At 39.8% G+C, this 19466-nt stretch overlaps 1 pseudogene; it reads left to right on the top strand.

The window, feature by feature from the left end:
* Positions 1 to 9363: 9363 nt before the first annotated feature.
* Positions 9364 to 10628, top strand: LOC149198958 (uncharacterized; annotated as a pseudogene).
* The last annotated feature ends 8838 nt before the right edge of the window (positions 10629 to 19466 follow it).

The following is a 19466-nucleotide window of genomic DNA, read 5'->3' as shown; positions in this document are numbered from 1 at the left end:
AGATATATGGGAACTAGTAGAATATGGGTTTGAGGAACCAGCAGATGAAACTGAGTTCAATGCATTAACTCAGGGAGAGAAGGATCAGTTGAAGCTCAATAGGAAGAAGGATGCAAAGGCCATTGTCTTGTTGTATCAAGGAGTGGACCAGAGTATATTCCCAAGGATAGCAGCAGCTACAACATCACATGAAGCATGGCAAACGCTCAAGACAGCCTATCAAGGCATGGAGAGAGTGAAGACAGCAAAATTGCAAATGCTGAGAAAGGATTTTGAAAACTTGAACATGAAGGAGTCAGATAACATTGACTCATTCTTCACTCATATGATTGGAGTAGTCACACAAATGAGAACTCATGGAGAAACAATTGAAGATAGAAGAATAGTGGAGAAAATATTGAGAGTCTTACCCTCAAGGTTCGATGCCATAGTCACAACCATTGAAGAGACAAAGGATCTCTCAAAATATTCAGTTGATGAGCTACATGCATCACTGATAACACATGAGCAGAGGTTGAGTAGGAATGAAAACTCATCTCTAGAGCAAGCCTTCAAGACCCAGATGTCCTTTGGAAGAGGAAGAGGTCAAGGAAGAGGAAACAGAAGAGGAAGAGGCAGAAGCCAGAACAGAGGAGGAAGGAACAGCTCATCAAATGCACAAGGAAGAGGCAGCAATCCAAATCAGAACCAAGGTCAAGGCAACAGCCAACAAAGAGATCAACATCATGCTCAAGGACAAAGGTATGATAAATCTAATGTTCAATGCTATTATTGCAAAAAGTATGGACATTATGCTAGTGATTGTAGAAAGAAACAATATGATATGAACAGCAGACAAAATGCAAATGTTACAAGAGAAAACAACAGTCAAGAAAATGTCCTATTAGCTTGTAACATGGCTGAAACACATAGTGAGGACATATGGTTTTTAGACTCAGGTTGCAGCAACCATATGACCGGAAACATAGCCTTCTTTTCTGCCCTAGATAAAAATGTGAAATCAGAGGTCACACTAGGGACTGATAGTAAAGTGTCTGTTATGGGAAAAGGGGAGATAAAAATATTTACAAAACAAGGAGAAAGGAAAACCATAGCAGATGTCTACTATGTCCCCGGAATGAGATGTAACCTATTGAGTGTTGGACAGCTTATCCAAAAGGGTTACAATGTTTATTTTGTGAATGATGTATGCACCATCATGGATATACCACCCAACAAAAGATGCATTGCTGAAGTAAAGATGACAAGGAACAGGATGTTCCCTCTCTGGATCCGGGCAGACTTGAAGAACAAGAAGGAAATTGCAGCAGTCACCCAAGAGGCCTTCCAAAGCGTGCCAAAGGATGAAAACTGGTTATGGCACTTGAGATTCGGGCATCTAAACTTTGGAGGTCTAAACTTATTGAGCAGGAAAGGAATGGTAAAGGGATTACCATTGATAGAGAAGCCGGACAGCCTTTGTGAAGGTTGTATTTTGGGAAAACAACACAGAGAAAGTTTTCCATCAGGGAAAAGCATAAGGGCAAAGACACCCTTAGAGATTATCCACTCAGATTTGTGTGGACCAATGCAAGCTCCATCATTAGCTGGCAGCCAATATTTCCTAACATTCATTGATGACTGTACAAGAAAGACTTGGATATATTTCCTTAAAAACAAAAGTGAAGTGTTCGAGAAATTCCAAAACTTCAAGGCATTTGTTGAAAACCAAAGCGGGCTGCACATTAAAGTTTTGAGAACTGATAGAGGAGGTGAGTATATCTCCAAGGAATTCCTAAGATTTTGTAGAGAAAATGGAATTCATAAACAGTTTACAACTCGGTACACCCCACAGCAAAATGGAGTTGCTGAAAGGAAGAACAGGACCATCATGGATATGGCGAGGAGCATGCTAAAGGCAAAGCATTTGCCAAATGAGTATTGGGCTGAAGCTGTACATTGTGCAGTTTATATATTGAACAGGTGTCCTACAAAAGCAGTCATGAACAAGGTGCCAGAAGAGGCATGGAGTGGGAGAAAGCAAGGAGTCACCCACATGAGAGTTTTTGGGTGTGTGGCCTATGCACACATTCCAGATCAGCTAAGGAGGAAGTTGGACAGCAAAGGGGAGAAATGCATCTTCATTGGATACAGTGAGGAATCCAAAGCCTACAGGCTGTACATTCCATCTACCAAGAAGTTCTTTGTCAGCAGGGATGTTCAATTTATTGAAGAAGAAGCTTGGGATGGAAGCATAGAGAAAACAGTTAATGTCAAGAACTGTTTGTCTCATGATGAAGATGAAGAGGAAGTGGCTGAAGTACATCCCCAAACAGCAGCGCCAACACAAGGACAGCAAGGAACACCATTGAGGCCAACACAAGGACAGCAAGGGACACCATTGAGGATCAATGAGAGTGCTTCTCCAAGCACACCACAAGGAGGAAATTCAAGTGCATCTTCAAGCACTTGCACACCAAGTGAACGAGGTAAGAAGTTTAGAAATCTAAGTGACATTTATGATGAAGGAATGAATTCCTTGTTTGCATTATATTGTCATGTTGATGATCCTATTCATTTCGAGGAAGCGATTAAAGATAGGAAATGGATAGAAGCTATGGATGAGGAGATGAATGCCATAGAGAGAAACAAAACATGGGATTTGGTTGAGCTACCAAAAGGCAAAGAAGTCATTGGTGTGAAATGGGTCTACAAGACCAAAAGCAATGCTGAAGGCAAGATTGAAAGGCACAAGGCAAGGCTGGTTGTCAAAGGCTACAAGCAGCAGTATGGGAGAGATTATGAGGAGACTTTCGCACCGGTTGCAAGGATGGAAACCGTGAGAGCAGTGTTGTCCATAGCAGCACAAAACAAATGGAAAGTCTACCAAATGGATGTGAAATCAGCATTCCTAAATGGAGTGTTAATGGAAGAGGTCTATGTGGAACAGCCTCTCGGATATGAGAAGAAAGGTGAAGAGCACAAAGTGTGCAAGTTGAAGAAAGCTCTTTATGGGCTGAAGCAAGCGCCAAGAGCATGGTACAGCAGGATAGATTCTTATCTATTGGATAATGAATTTGACAAATGTGAAGGAGAACCCACCGTCTACATCAAAGAAAAGGATGGTAAGATTTTGATTGTGGTCTTATATGTTGATGATGTTATTTTCACAGGTAATGATGATCAGCTCATTCAGAATTTTAAATCAGTCATGAAGGATGAATTTGAAATGACTGATATGGGTTTCTTGAGATACTTCTTAGGCATAGAAGTAGAGCAAAATGAAAAAGGAATTTTTATATCTCAAGCAAGATATGTAAATCAAATTTTGAGCAGATTTAAGATGGAAGAATGCAAGGCAGCAATCACTCCCACAGTGATGGGATTAAAGCTCAGCAGAGAGGACAGCAGCAAGGACTTTGACCCTAGCTTGTACAAAAGTATTGTAGGCAGCCTTATGTATTTAACAGCAACTAGGCCTGATTTAATGTATGCTGTTAGTTTAATTTCCAGGTTCATGGAGAGACCAAAGGAGGCACATTGGCAGGCAGCAAAGAGAATTTTGAGGTATGTCAAAGGTACCAAGATGTTTGGCATATTATATAGTGTCTCAGAAAGTTCAGATTTAATTGGTTACACTGATAGCGATTGGGCTGGAAGTGTAGATGATCGGAAAAGCACTTCCGGTTATGTTTTTAATATGGGTTCAGGAGCCATTTCATGGGCTTCTAAGAAGCAGTCCATTGTAGCATTGTCTACAGCAGAGGCTGAATATGTGGCAGCTACAGCAGCAGCATGTCAGGCAGTGTGGATGAGAAGAATGTTGAGAAGCTTAGGCCAAGAGCAGGCAAAAGCGACAGTCATCTTTTGTGACAATAGCTCAGCTATTGCATTGTCAAAGAATTCAGTGTTTCATAAGAGAACGAAACACATTGATACAAGGTTTCACTACATCAGAGAATTGGTGAACAATGGAGAAATTGTCCTAGAACACTGCAGGACTCAAGAACAGGTTGCGGACATCTTGACAAAGCCGCTGGATCAGAAAAGCTTTGAATTTTTGAGGAAGTGTTTGGGTATGACCGAATGCCCAGCAGTTGAAATTAAAGGGGAGTGTTGAAAATGTAATTTCAACGCCCTACGTACGCAGCCCAAAACCGCCAGCATGAAACCACAAACCGGCCAGGGCATATCGCACCGCTATCAAACGAAAAGCTGTTTCCGTACTATCTGCTCCGATGCAATTTGGTGCTGGCACGTGGCTCTTGCCTGACGTAGGCAACTTTGACCCATCGGGAGGTAAAGCTCAGCAGTTAAGTGCCTTCCGATATCCTCTCCATCGTCCGATCTGGTTCTGTGTACTCCACCGTCGATCTCCGAAGTTGCAGCCCGTCCGCGTCAAGTCAATTTAATTTTGCGTGGAGTGGAAGACTATGGTTTGACCGCCATGTAAGAAAAGTCATGGCTTTTTAATGCCCGTCGTATTTTCTTTGGTGGAGGCTTCAATATTGTTATGGGCACGTATTTAATGTTGTTATGGGCATGCTTTTAATTTTGGTTATGGGCATTGTCCCATATGACATACGATTTTTTTATAATTTTTTGTATATGTTGTCATATGTTAAAAACAAGCCTACGTGCTGTAGTAGTATATATGTTTTTTTTTTTTAAATGTAGTGAGTGGAGTGGCTACGCATGAGAGCGTTTTTTTATTTTGTAATTGCACAGCAGTGCGTTATAGAAATGGAACTGTAATATTTTGATTTCTGCCATTGAAGAACACAGAGCTGTTTTGTAAAATCCACAGCAGTGGAAAATCTGTGAGTGCAGCAGAGCTTTTGTGATTCCCTCTTTGAACAGAGGAAGAAATATGTAACAGAATGTTTGTTTTTAATTAATGGAAATGCTTTGTGACTGTGTAATGCTGTCTTGTGAGTCATTTTGGTTTTAAGAGGATCCCTGTCAAAAGATCCTGGACAGAGTAAACAGAGCATTGTCTCTGTGGTGAATTTTATTTGGTTTTTGGTATTTTCTCCCATTGAAAAATACCCAACATGTAGCATATTCAAAACAAAATGTAAATAGCATTTTCGTGGTGAAGTTTGATGCACGGTACTTGAATGTCGCTATGAAAGTAGTAGGACGTCTGTCAGGTTGATTATCTCTTAGGTTTATAAACATGTTGGCATTTAACAATTTTAATTACGCAATTAGACTACGCGATTTTAATTTAATTATGTTGATACATGTTAATTGTGGAATTGACTTTTAAGAATTTTAATCTAATTATCTATATATATTTCCAATTTCTAATGTTTTTTTTTTTTTTAAAAGGGATTCCTATATTAAAAGAGTCAATATTGCAGAAAAAGTAACATATAACTGTATAGTAATTCATCTAATAGTCAAATGGTCAAATATTCCAGATAAAATTATATAAATAAAAAATCTTTATCAAAAACTTATGATACCCAAGTATCAAGAAGCATACTTGTTATCAAAGAGGAAAACATATAAAAAAAACTATAGAGTTTACCAATGTATGTGATTTATAGGATAAGACAAAGGTCCAATTCTGAACAACAAAAAATAAATCCAAAGATATATAATCACAAAAACTGCCATGATGAAGTGTTCATATCTGAATATGTAGAGGCCTGAGGTCTGATGGAAGTTTGATCCTGCGATATTTAGACATGGAACCTGCCATGAATTTCTCCAAATAGATAAAGACCTCCACCCCCATAATCTTTTCTTCGAAAGAAAATCAGCCTCAACACTCCTCACTCCTCTCCCTATAGATATGCTCATAAAACAATTCATGGCAAAATTGGATCAACATCCGAGTTTTGGCCATCCAATGAAGAAGTTGTAGTACCTAAAAGTTGCCCTTACCCTTCAACCATTCAATAACACCTTTTTAGTTCTTGAAGATCTGTAGAGAGGGCAGTTTCAAAGAGGTAACAATGAACAAAATGCCCACACCATTATAACTTCAACCTACGTATTAGTGCTTCTACCAACATTTAACCAATATTGTACACTTAAATCCCCATGCATCATAATCAAACCACCACACCCACAAATTCCTTCTTATTTTTGTTGGCCGACATCTTTCCTGGTTGAGCGTGTTTGTGCTTGGCAGAGCAAAGTGAACTCCTGAAGAATATCAGGTTTATGCAACGGGTAGGGTTGAGCGGATCTTGGTTGTCACTGGAGTGCCAACAGTCCACCATAAGTGATCGAATTCCCTGAAAGGCGCCAGGCCATTATAAATCACATGGAGTCTGGGGATCGAAGGACCACACTGCAAATTGGAATCGACATGAAAGACGGCGTACTGTGGCTGTAGCAGAGCACCGCGTAGATAGCGTGGGCCGTGGAACGGAGGGTGCAGACATTCTGTGTGTTATGCGCCGAAACTCGGAGGTTGCAGGGATTCCGTGGGCCGTGAGCAGTGGGCTGGAGATTGTGATCACGTCGTCGGACAAGGTGCGGTGGGTTGTGACACCATAAACTACAAGTGCATATCTCTAGGGTTGGGCCACTAAATTGAATTCAACGTTCACCGGAGCCATTCATCACCAGATCGATAGGCCAATAAACCATACTCATGTGCACAATGTTTGATCCATTCCATATTACAACGGCCAACTGGTCATATTCTGTCGCGTGAAGTTTAGAGTCGGTCATTGAAGAGCTGCAGGGTTAACGAAACTATGATTGCAAGGGTCAAGAAACGACGTTCTAAGCCGGTGGTTTGGGGCAGAGGCGGTGAGTGCCGAAAGCTAGCGCGACAACACCATGGGTTCCAGAGAAGGGCGGAGCTACGGTATCACTGTTAAATAAGTCGAAAGATGTATGATCTATACGCAGCAGAGGGAACGATGGCTAGATCTCACAAGCCATGGATCTTCAGGCATTCGTGAAAGCATTTTAACAACCGCAGAGATCAGGACCTCCCCTGCTCCACATTCCTCTGATGAATCTTCAAGTTCTTCTTCAACTGCGGAAACCACTGATTCAAGCAAGAGCATGAGTTTGAGTTTTAAGTGTAAGCTGGGTCGGAGCACTTGGGTTTTTGGAGTCGAATTTTGTGGGCGCATCGGGGTTAGAAGGTCGAGAGGCCTCTTTCAACGTCATAGAGAAGCCAAAATCGACATAATTATGGGTGTCAGCCTTAACAACAACACATTGTGGTCGAGGCGCTAGGTGCACAAACCGAATCAACGGGGGCTCGGACATTGTCAACAGCAAATTTGGGATCTTACAAAGCTCTAGTTATGGATCCTCATGGTTTTCTTGAAAATAAGGCAATACTCGTAGCATCTGCATTGTCAAGAGTTTGTATGTACAGAGAGTTTGTATGTTGATGATGATAAGCACTTTATGCAGAAATCTCGAATGCTGTGAATAGAATGGGCGCATGTGTGTTATATAAGGCGAACGGAAGGAGTCGTGTTTTAATGAAAAGGAATTAATTAACATTCAATTATTATCAGTATAAGATCGGATAGACATTGAAGGATAAGTATCCATTATCCACGACTCTTGGTGTACATGCACTTAGACTAGCTGTGTTGGTGTACATGCGATTAGCTCCAGTTAACTTATTGCTTGCATGTGGCACATGTACACATTAACATATAAGATAAAGCACACTTAGCTTTAGTTAGCTTTAGTTATTGCATGTACAACTAAGCTTAACTTAGTTGCTTTTATGTATTTATTCTAAAACTAATATTGTAGAATAAAATTTCATTCTTTTCTCAATTCTTGCTCGCTTCCTTCCTTCTCTTGCAAGCTTGTTTATTGTTTTGCAGATCTAGATCTGTGTATCTGAAAAATCTTACATGGTATCAGAGCACAGGGATTTGTAATCAGTGCACAAGCAATTTTATTTGCAGGTTCAAAAGATTGAAGCAACAACAAAGAATGGAGTCTAAATTGGAGTTTCCACAATCGGCAATTCTCACTCCATATAATTATTTCGAATGGAAGCCAAAGATTCAACTTCATCTCAGAAGTAGAGGCTTATTTCGAATAACCATGGGAATGGAAGTTGAACCAACATCGGCAATGGAGAAAACAAGATATTTCAATCGCATGGACGAGGCCTTCGGCATCCTATGTTTATCTATTTTTCTGGAACTGCTATTTCATGTTGAATCATGTTCAACTCCAAATGAAGTATGGAAAATTTTGGAAGAATTGTTTGGAAAACAGGATGAAATGCAAGGTCACATTCTCGAAAATGAGTTAAACTCATTAGATCCGAGAAACTTTGAGAACATTCAAGATTTTTTCACAAGGTATAAAGCCTTGTTGGTGCAGCTGAAAGGATGCGGGATCGACAAATCCAAGCAAGAAAAGCAGTTGATTCTTTCCATTTTATCAAAACTTGGTCTAGAGTATGCAATATTCATCTCTACATTCCACACAGTCAGATCTGCAACTGGTGCAGCTTGGAAGATGCCCTCACTGGATTCTTTTATTCAGTCTTTGATGCATGAGCAAGATAAGCTCATCAAAATGGGCACACTTAAAAATTCCAAAGCGCATGCACTTATTGTGCATGCAAAAGGAAAGGCAAATTCCAAAGACCATCAGAAAGGAAAAGGGAAGAAGGATCCTGATCCAAGAAAGGGAGGGCATCCCAAACCCCCTGATGGATCATCTAGCTCAAAGGAAAGGAAAGGAACGAAAGGGCAATCAATGTGCAATTTCCACTGTGGTTTTCATCCTGAATCTGCATGCATGAAGAAGACTATAGATCTTATGGCGCAGACACTCCAGCAACACAATCTTGGAGATCACATTCCTGAGAATGCTAAGAAGAAGTCTGGAGAAAAAGCACCAGATCCAAGAGGTAACGGGCATGCTTTGATTGCTCTTCATTCTGCACCACAAGAATGGATCATCGATTCAGGAGCTTCACATCATATGGCTTCTTCAAAGGAATCCTTTTCTTCACTACATGCATACTCAGGTCCTCCCATTCTCATGGGGGATAATTCTGCAGTTGCAGCAACTGGACAAGGAAGAGTGCAATTCGAAGATGGAAGTTTTGAAAATGTCTTGCATACTCCAAGGCTTTCTGTGAATCTTCTCTCAGTGTATCAGATGACACACACAGGCAGCGGAAGGAAAGTGGAATTTACCCCAGATTCCGTGAGCATTTATGACATGCAAACCAATTTGAAGATTTCATTTGGCAAGGTAAATGATCAATCTCGTCTGTATACATTTTCTGATTTTGTTCATCAATCAGATTCTATTTTGCTACTTACGCATGCAAATGAAGAAAGGAGGAATTTGGCGACCAAGGAAAAGAAGAGGAGCAGCGGTGGTGTTCCGGTGGCGCAAGCAGGTTTGATAGCCAAAATGTCCACGGAAAACAGCAGCGGCATCCCAGCAGCTGCGAGTGGGAACAACAGGAGAGCGCATGCGCCTCCTAGTGGGCCGTCAACATTCGATCTCTTCAGCTGGTCGGAGGGGCCACCCGACAGTGTGCAGGTTCGAACCCTCGCGAGGCCTTCCGTGAGCACAGATAGCAATGCCTTTGATCAAACTGCAAATGCGTCTCCTGTCGGTCGGCCAACCATACGTATGCACCAGCCTGCTGGCGAGACGAGCACAATCACATTTGGCGAACAAATAACACCCGAGGAGGAAGATTTAATACTCAGGTTGCATCGGCTTCTTGGAAACAGGTGGTCTTTGATCGCTGCACGTATGCCAGGCAGAATGGATAATGAGGTCAAGAACTATTGGAATACCCACCTCAGCAAAAAGCTTATCAGTCAGGGTATCGACCCGCGGACGCACAAACCCTTGTGAGAATCCAAAGACATATGTTCGAGTCCCGGGAATAGCGAAGTGAGCCGCAAGTCTCAACGGGAAAATAACGCTGAAATACCAAGAAAAGTTGCCGATGGCGCAGTTGATATTCAAGATAAGGAAGAAGAAATCACAGAAGATCAGACATCTGCTCAATTGCCTGAGAATCAGCTTCTTGAAACAAGAAATTCTCAGTGCCTGTCTGTCGCTACTGATTTCGTGCCTCAGGCTTCCTCGATACCTTCCACGGCTTATTCATTTCAACAGAGCACAACTTCAAGTGTTCCCGGAGGCGTGTCAGATTCAGTTGATGTTAATCATAATAAGGGAAGTAAGCAAGTTCCTTTTCCTCTCTCAAATACTGCATGTTTTAATAGTTCGGCACAAGGGGTAGCTGGTGACTATCTCGACCAATATTTGATGAAGAATCTTGTTACTAACAACAATGATCTGATAGCGTCCCCTGTGAGATTAAGCTCCGCTTTACAAACTACACCTTTTGTGGGACAATTCGATTCAAAGCGTGTTTTTATATCAGGCAATGCATCGCTCAATGAAAAACATTAGATGTCTCAGAACTCACAAGCTTTGGAAATGGATCCCCACCATTCTTTCATAGCGCATCCTTCTGAGGAGGGCACCTATGATAAATTGAACCATACAAGGTGTGCAGCTTCTGATCAGGTCACATCATTCAATTATCCATATCTTCTTTCTCATAGTGCTACGGGCTCAGCCCTTGGGGATTTTAATTTGGATATCTTTCCTCCTTTTTATGCATTGTATATGGGTACCTAAAATGGTCATGTTGCCGGGACTCATTCATTTTGCATCACACTCACCTAAGTTATGCTTAAGTGGGGGTGTTGGTGTACATGCACTTACTCTAGCTGTGTTGGTGTACATGCACCTAGATTAGCTCCAGTTAACTTATTGCTTGCATGTGGCACATGTACACATTAACATAAGATAAAGCACACTTAGCTTTAGTTAGCTTTAGTTATTGCATGTACAACTAAGCTTAACTTAGTTGCTTTTATGTATTTATTCTAAAACTAATATTGTAGAATAAAATTTCATTCTTTTCTCAATTCTTGCTCGCTTCCTTCCTTCTCTTGCAAGCTTGTTTATTGTTTTGCAGATCTAGATCTGTGTATCTCAAAAATCTTACAACAACTTAGCTCAGGAAATGGGTTAGCAGTGTGGGACACCCAACCTCCTCATATGGTTTTCAAATGTCACAGTATGACTCATTGTGCTTAGACTTTATTGCCCCCTTCCAAATGGCTTGTGGCTCAGACAAAGGTTTATGAATTAAATGTTCGAAGCACGCCAGTTGTAGGCTTTTTTCACTAACAGAAAGCACGCTGCATTTAATAAAAATAAAAGCAGTTGGTGATTTGAAAGTCAGAACGCTTTAAAATGACTTTTTATATTTTCTTGTTAGTAGAAAAAAAAAGAAAAAGAAGAAGTAAAAGAGGAGGGAAGAAATATGAGCGCAGAAAAGGAAGGTTAAGTCTAAGCTATAATGTTATCATTTTACGTTTGGAAATACTTCAGAAATTAATATGGTAATACATTAGCTGGCTTTGTGGACTATAATACTTTTGTGGATTAAAAATAGCAACAACTTACAATTTACATATCAGAAGTAAGAGCAGAACAATAGATCTTCCTCTCTAAAGGTCTATGCTATCTTTCAACAATCAAAGGATATCTAGAAGCATGATGTAAAAGGCAAGTGTCTCTTCCCACTTGGATCTGAATTGCAACAAACAAATTCAGCGATAAACCTTCATGAGTTGGAGGAACTAGACATGTGTTTACCCAAGGTGGGGCAGCCATAATGAAAGAAAATCAGTTGGGCTCTCAAGTCATCCATGCTTTTGGTGATACAACCCAAACTATGGGAGCATCCTTGTGAATAATTCAGGCTCACATTTGCTTATTGCCTTATCAAGATCATAGCTTTAACATCACCTCTATTGCCTTACAACAATGATCTCATGAGGGAGATATTGCAATTGATAGTGGAAACTTTTTACAGGTTGAAGAACATGAGGCTTCCTACCTTTCAGAAGTAATGTAAAATTTTAGAATTCATGGTACAATTCAGCTTTGGCACGTTTATGCCGAATTTGGAATGTGACGACTTGATCTTTCAGCTCCTTCAGACCTTATCCTAACCGGGTCAAAACAAGCATGCAAAAGATTGTGTCCTCGTTCTTAGAAGGAGATGCTGACATCTGCAAGATAATAAGATCCAAATTGTTGGCCATTTGGAGAAAGGAAATAGTTGTATCACTGGTCACCTATGATTTATTGAAAAGTTGGTCATGCAAAACATAAAATTGCTCAGAAGGGTGTTGACTAAGAAGGAGTTGAAGAGTATTGATGGAGGAAGCAAGAAAAAGGAAGTAAAACATGTAGCAAGAATGAACTAAGAAGGAGAGGACTACGATTTATTTGAAAGGGACCGTAGGCACCTAACCATTCATGCTCAGGTAATAGGAAGGAGGAAACAATGACAGAACAATAGGAGTTTCCTTTAGATCATGGGGAGTCTTTTATAGTTGGGTCTATTAATTTTTAGGATGGTGAGAAACAACATGATATTATTCAGGTAGATTTGCAGGATGACAAGCATTCGGAAGTGCATCAGGAAATTCTACCTAATGGTATTGATGAGGTAGGCTCCTATACAACTGAGTGCATATGTTTCCAGGGGGATGTCAGTAAAGAATGTGAGAAGTCAAATATAGATAGAAGTCCACCATTGCATCTATGTTCAACAACTAGAGAAGATGAACAACATATTGTTTTCATAAATGGAGGAGGCCAGGAAAAATTGAGTGAGGAGCCAATAGTAGTGAACCAACATGATGAGCATGATCATGAGGAGGAGCGTGATAGACATAATCTATAGGATGAACCGTTCCTAGAGATCTGGTTAAAGGCTCAAGTTGAAGTTGTGGTCGTGGGGCATCTGGTGCAGACAGGTACAAAGATATTTAGTAGGACACTAGAATCGCCAGTAGAGGACTTTTGGGGAAATATCACACATTTCAAGACAAATCTTATGATTTTGAAGCAGAGAATCAAGATAGCTCAAAACACTATCCTGCAGGATAACAAAAAACTAGAGTAGCTCATAGGGGTATGTGCTGAGTCAGCAGCGAAGCTATCTAGTGTAGAGGAACGTCTCAAGTCCCTCACAAGGAAGTAGGAGAAATATAGTTGGGAATTCTAGAGCAACCCTCTACAAGACTACATAGATAGGGTTGCAACACTACCAACCCAACTTTATACAGGGAAGAGTTCTCCACATGGATCATGTTGGGTAACAGGGTGAAGCAACATGAGTTGAGCATCAGGAAACATCAACATGGTAGAATTATTCCATGTGCAGGCATTCATGCATTAGATCCTTCCCATGAGATGGATTGGCGAGAGAAGCAACATGAGTTGAGCATCAGGAAACATCAACATGGTAGAATTATTCCATGTGCAGGCATTCATGCATTAGATCCTTCCCATGAGATGGATTGGCGAGAGATTATGAGTTGGAACTCTATTGATGGGATGATTCCTAGGAGGACACCCTTAGCCAAAATCATACTACAGCTTAGGCCCTTAGGCATAGGAAGTTATGGAGGGATGAGATGGTATCATAATGCACTGGTCTCAATACTTAAGTGGAATTGAGATCCAAGTGAGTCTGTTGAGGGTAGGATTGGCCAGTGGATTTCTTGGGATCCATGTACAAAAGTATCCATTCAGGATCATTTAGCATGGAGGTATGGGATACCACACTAGCTTTTATGGGATCCTGGTATCAATATACCGATTCCTTTGTTGTGGATATGAGTGTATTTCTTGAGGGCAAGAAATATTTGGGCGAGAGGATTTGTAATATTCCCTTTGCTTGATAGAGTCAAAATGGACATAATTTTCCCATGGTATTTATCATGGTATTCGCCCATGGTATCTTCCTAGTGTATTTGCATTCATTTTTTGAGGGAAAATAATAAAATAAAGTTTCTAGAGAGTCCATCAAGCCTATAAAAGGGAATAGAAACCTTGGCATTTGGATCATCTTGAGTTTTCTATCTATTTTTTTTTTGTTGAGAACTCGGCTTGGCTATTTCTAATTTGATCCTGAGACAAAAACCCCATGGAGACTTTTGTTTGGTGGATCCATTCAGGGTCCACAAGTGCACTTCAAATTTGAGTTAGTCGAGTCTATTGATGAGCAACCTTGCATACCATTGGAAAAGGTTTATATGTTAATCATTCTGACATGTATTATTTGCAGTTATTAATTAAATAAAGTGGTTGTGTTTTCATATCCCTTCGTGTTCTTGTTCCTATTGAAAGTCTAATTTTAATTAGAATGCTAAAGTGTGCTTGATTTGTTAAAAATTTTAAGATTTGGTGTTATGAAACCAGCTCACAAAAATATAGAAAAGATAGATCAACGACCTAGAAATCAGCCTCTTCGAGGGGGAAACCTCCTTTACATTACACAAATGAACAATTCTTGAATGATACAAATGACAAGACCTCCTTTCTATATATAGGAGTCTAAGGGGTCATAATATAATCAGAGCCGACAGAACAATAATAATGTAAGGGCACAACAAGAACAATAGTGGGCTTCTATGGGGCACAATAATAACAATATGGGGACTACATGGGCACAACGATATAATAAGGGGGTTGCACTAATAAAAATAAGGGGTTACACTAGCAGTATAGGGAGCTAACATGCCCCTCTCCTTCAAAAAGTGTTGTCCTCAATGCTTGAGTAGCTTTGGATGCTTCTGTATAAAATTCTCGTCCTCCCATGTGGAATCTTCAGTGGGTAAGTTCTTCCACTTGATCAGATACTCTCAAATTAATCGATTTCGTAGCCATCGAGTTCTTGTTTCCGTGACTGCTTCAGGTTCCAATATGATTTTTCCTTCCTCGTCAAGTTCTGACAATATTGTTTGAACTGGGATCTTGTCACCTATAACCTTATTTAAGAATGAAACATGGAAAACTGGGGGCACTTGGGAAGATGCAGGAAGCTCCAATTTGTATGACATAGTACCAATCTTTTACAGCACCTTGTAAAGACCATAGTACTTTGGTGATAATTTATTATCCTTTTTAGCTTGCTTGAGGGACATTTTTTTGTATGGTTGTATTTGTAAAAATACCCATTCACCTACATCAAAACTTCTTTCACTGCAATGTTGATCTACCTGTTGTTTCATTCGATTCTACACCAAAGTGGGGCTATCCTTTAAAAGTTGGAGAACTTGTTGTTGATGCTCGATGTGATCTTTCACTGCTTGAACCTTTTTCTTCTTGATATGTCCTTCTATCTTGAGAGTTTGAGGAGTGGTAATTCTTTCCAATGCATTACAAGATATGGTCAGATTCATTTCTTGATGCTCGATGTGATCTTTCACTTCTTGAACCTTTTTCTTCTTGATATGTCCTTCTATCTTGAGAGTTTGAGGAGTGGTAATTCTTGTCAATGCTTTACAAGATATGGTCGGATTCATTTCTTCTTTCTCTATGGTTGGTTCCTGGTGTATATCCTCTTCTTTTGATGTTTCTTGATCCTTTTCTTCCTCCTCTTCACAATCTATGTAAAATAATTTCTTCTTAGCACAGTTATGACCTTTAGTGTATTTTCTATCGCAACCGTAACAAAGCCCTTTTTCTCTTTTTTCTTCCAATTGTTGTGGTGTAAACCTTGTAAGTTGTGGAAGGCTAGGAGCAAAAACACTTCCATATTTATAGTTGTGAGTGGTAGGATTCCTTGTTTCCATAATTCCGCTTCCAATTTTCTTGCCAACCTAAATCCCTTCTCCAATGAATCAGGTTCCCAAAGACGAACCTCATGTTGAATTTTATCCTTTAAAGTCCTGTTGATGCCTCTAAAATTGCTGCATCAACATCGGGGAAAACCACCCAGTCCGGACCTTAAAGCAGCTCCTTTTCCGTTTGGTGTGGTGGCTCCAATTGGATGTAATGGGACCAGTTTCCTAGTGATATATGGGTGGATGGATGATTGGTTGGTAATATATAACGGGAAGGATAAATTCTCTATTCTAAAGTGCAAAAACATACAAAAATAACTAATCTATCTCGAGAATTCTTTCTCTTAGTACGATTCTTGATTGTTCTTATTAACAAGTAAACATGAAGATGACATACTCATAAATAAAAATATGTATTCATATGATAATTACTTTGTTCAATTAATTGAACAAAGTCATAATTAAAACATTATCGCACTAACCATAATATATCACTTACATATATATATATATATATGAAAGATGACAATTCAGAAACATTCAATAATGAAAGGTTAAAGAATTGTTGTAGAAACATATACACATCAATAATAGAAAAGTTGATAAATGCTTAATTCACACAGAAACATAAAGCAAAAACATAAATAGTAGTACCGTATGCATTTGGATCTCCTCCGATGTGAATCACATGCAAATTGTGTCTTCTAATTTGAGAATACTTTCATAGGAAGCAAAAGTGCATATCTCATAAAAGCCTTCTTTGTCAAAATCCAGAATTTAGGTCCAGCCTTTTATAAAAATAAATATATCGGAAGCACAGTAGTGCAACTCCTGACTTAAGTCTTAATACAAAAAATGAGGACCTTTTCTAAAAACATGAAAGGGTCTATAAATACTACAAAAATAACAAACTATGAAAGAAAAATGCTATGCGCTGGTATAACCAAAACATAAAAATGTGGAGATCATCTTGAAATAGCAGTGCTGCAGTCAGTTGAAGGGATTCATTGAATCGACTGATCTTCTTGTGATCGGAGTTGACAAATGGCAAGCATTGGTTGAACCTCTGGTGGCTGACTCATACGAGAGTGTAACTGAGCTGCAAATGTGGCATCGGCAAGTTCGTGGATCATATGATTGATCGCATCTGTGAGACACTTCATCGCCATTCGTTGACTATGTGGTTTTACAAGGAAAAACCAAAACGTTTCCCATGTTAAGCTGTGAATGCCTCCGATCAGTTTTTCTCTATGCGTTAGCTCCTGTTTCCACTGTTGTTCTAATGCTTTCACCTGTGGGAGTTTGCCTTGAGAGCATTTTGTTATTAGATTACATAAATACAAACTGTTATTGATTAATTCAATCAAATTATTTGTCGCTGATCTGCATCTGGATGTAGCTCTCTCAAATTTCATTAACTGAGACTCCCATTCGGAGAATAGAATTTATTTATGTGATTCTTGTATCTTTGGCAGGTTGGCAGCTTTTCCTTCATTTGAATCTTGCCAAGATAGAAACTTAGTTAAGCTTTCATCTGCCTTCTCTAGCTCAAGCCTTACATCTACTGATTTATCGATCATAACTGCTAAGATATCACATAAAGGAACAACCAATGAGATATTATAACACAGAAGGTCTAACTGCCGTGATAGAGCCTTGGTCATCTCTAGGGCTTTAGTTCTGAATTCTTCTACCTTGGGATATCCTTTGAATTGCTCTATTTGATCCTTCATTTGAGCGATTTTCTCTTATTTTGATTTATTCACTTGCTCATTCAATAGCTGCAGTTTGCTCAATGCTTGGGATAACTCCTGCTGCTTAAGGATGGCTTGTTCATCAATTCTCTGCTTTTCATTAACTAATTGCTCATTCAACTGCTCATTAAGCTGTCTTTGTTCTGCCAACTATTGTTCAAGCTGCTCAATTTTTTATTGCCGCTCTACCGATTATACCTCTAGCTGAGTGATCGCCTGATCTTTTTCCTTCAATAAATGATTAACCTCTGAAACCTTATCTATTGTTGCTGCTGTATATGCTCCGGCATATCGAGAAAGTTTGGTTAAATCTTCGAAGGGATTTACTTCCTCTCTCCATACCACATTCATCATTTCCATCTGAGTCAAAAGAGGAGAGTGATCAATTTTCCTCTTTTTCCTCTGTCTTTTAACTACAGCCCTATGTTTAGGGCTGTAGAAGACATCTAATGGTGGTATATGTTCTACATGCAAAACAATTTCATCAGTGGGGTTTTCAGGGATGATCTCAATTTATTTATGGAACTTGGGTGGGCTTCATGTTCCTGCAATCAGAACTGTGTCGACCACTAATTTCTGTGTTGTAGACACCTCTGTTGTAGTGTACCCTTGGGTATTCTCTGGATTACTGATGATAGAATCGAATTGTTCCCATTCCTCGATCAAGTTAGGGTCAACATTAATGTGTGTATCAAGGGGTTCACTAACTGTTACCTACTTCTGCTCCTGTTCTGGTGTCTTCTTCTTCTCAGGAACCTTCTCCATTTCAGGAGCATTCTTAGTGATTTTCTGTTCACTGTGGCCTTCTGATTGAACCGTTGAGGTTTTAGCTAATAAATCTAAAGGCAGGGTTTCCAATCTCTAGGCCCTGAGCCTGCTGAATTTTTCTAATCCTCCTGGTCCTAATTTAGTCTTGGCCAACCCTTTGACCTGGAAAAATAGTTCTACTGAAGAAAACAAGTCGTCCAAGCTATCCTCTTCATGATTAAATCTGGCGATTTTAGCCTGTGAGGTAACATTATAAACAACCTTTTTTGGGTCATACTGCCTGGTTGGAATTGTCGCAAGATTTAACAACTTGATTTTCTCGGCCTCTTTCTCTGCATGTTTATAATCATGCAGAGTAAAGGCACCACACCGAAGGGGAAATGTAGGCCACATGTGTTTCTTGGAATCCCTAAGGGTCTTTGACGTTCCTGCAACTGTTATCTGATATGTTAATTCCCGGGCTAATAGTTTATCGGGGATGTACAGAGGAAGAACATGAGGATCAGTGAGACTGCCAAAAAGCCCTATATATGTGAATTTCTCTTCTCCAAACCAACTACCCACTGTTGTTAGGTCAATTGCTGCTTCCTGGGATATCCTAGGGGCAGGCTTATTAAATAAGGAGTAATGTATAGGAAGAATAAAACCATTACAAATTCTATACAAATGGTTCTTATAATGGGCCTTCCATAGCTCTTTGTGATAGTTATGAATGGGATTGGGATCTTGGGGAGTCCATTTCCATCCGAGGACAGGGTATTTGGAATTAAAACAGATGGTATCCATAATATAGTCACTGTAGTAAAAAGGAGGTATCACCCGAGAAACCACAGATCTCTTTCTTCTATATTCAAGTATCTCAGTGGCCATTTTATCGGAAAGAATGTTTGCCCAATCCATAATATAGCCATGAAGTGTAGCTTCCATTAAAGGAACCATATCTATAGAGAACTTAGCAGAATTATGGACCTCGAAGAGTCTGCACATTAATGCGCCAACATAACAATAAGGAGAGGCTAATGAATCTACAGAGTACATACCCGATGTCTCGTGCTTGTGTTTGCCCGTGAAGTGTCTCCATTGTCGGATAGGATCTGATTCAATGTCGTTTCCCTTTGCAAAAGCTTCTAAGAATGCTTTATTATAATACTTCTCTGGCTTAGGTAAATGATACATTTGTTTGAGATCCTCCGCTCTAAATGACCCGAACACTTTTCCTTCGGATGTACTAAACATCCTGTCTGTAGTTGGAACGCTTACAACAATCCATCTGACCATGTCATTATATGGAAAAACCTTGGCTCGGGCT

The sequence above is a fragment of the Pinus tabuliformis genome, chromosome 2_1 (genome assembly GCF_031772625.1).
Source record: "Pinus tabuliformis cultivar Carrire ecotype Pingquan chromosome 2_1, CPIR1, whole genome shotgun sequence".
NCBI lineage: Eukaryota > Viridiplantae > Streptophyta > Pinopsida > Pinales > Pinaceae > Pinus > Pinus tabuliformis.
Note: the sequence above shows the minus strand (reverse complement) of the source record. Positions and strands in the feature narration are given on the sequence as shown.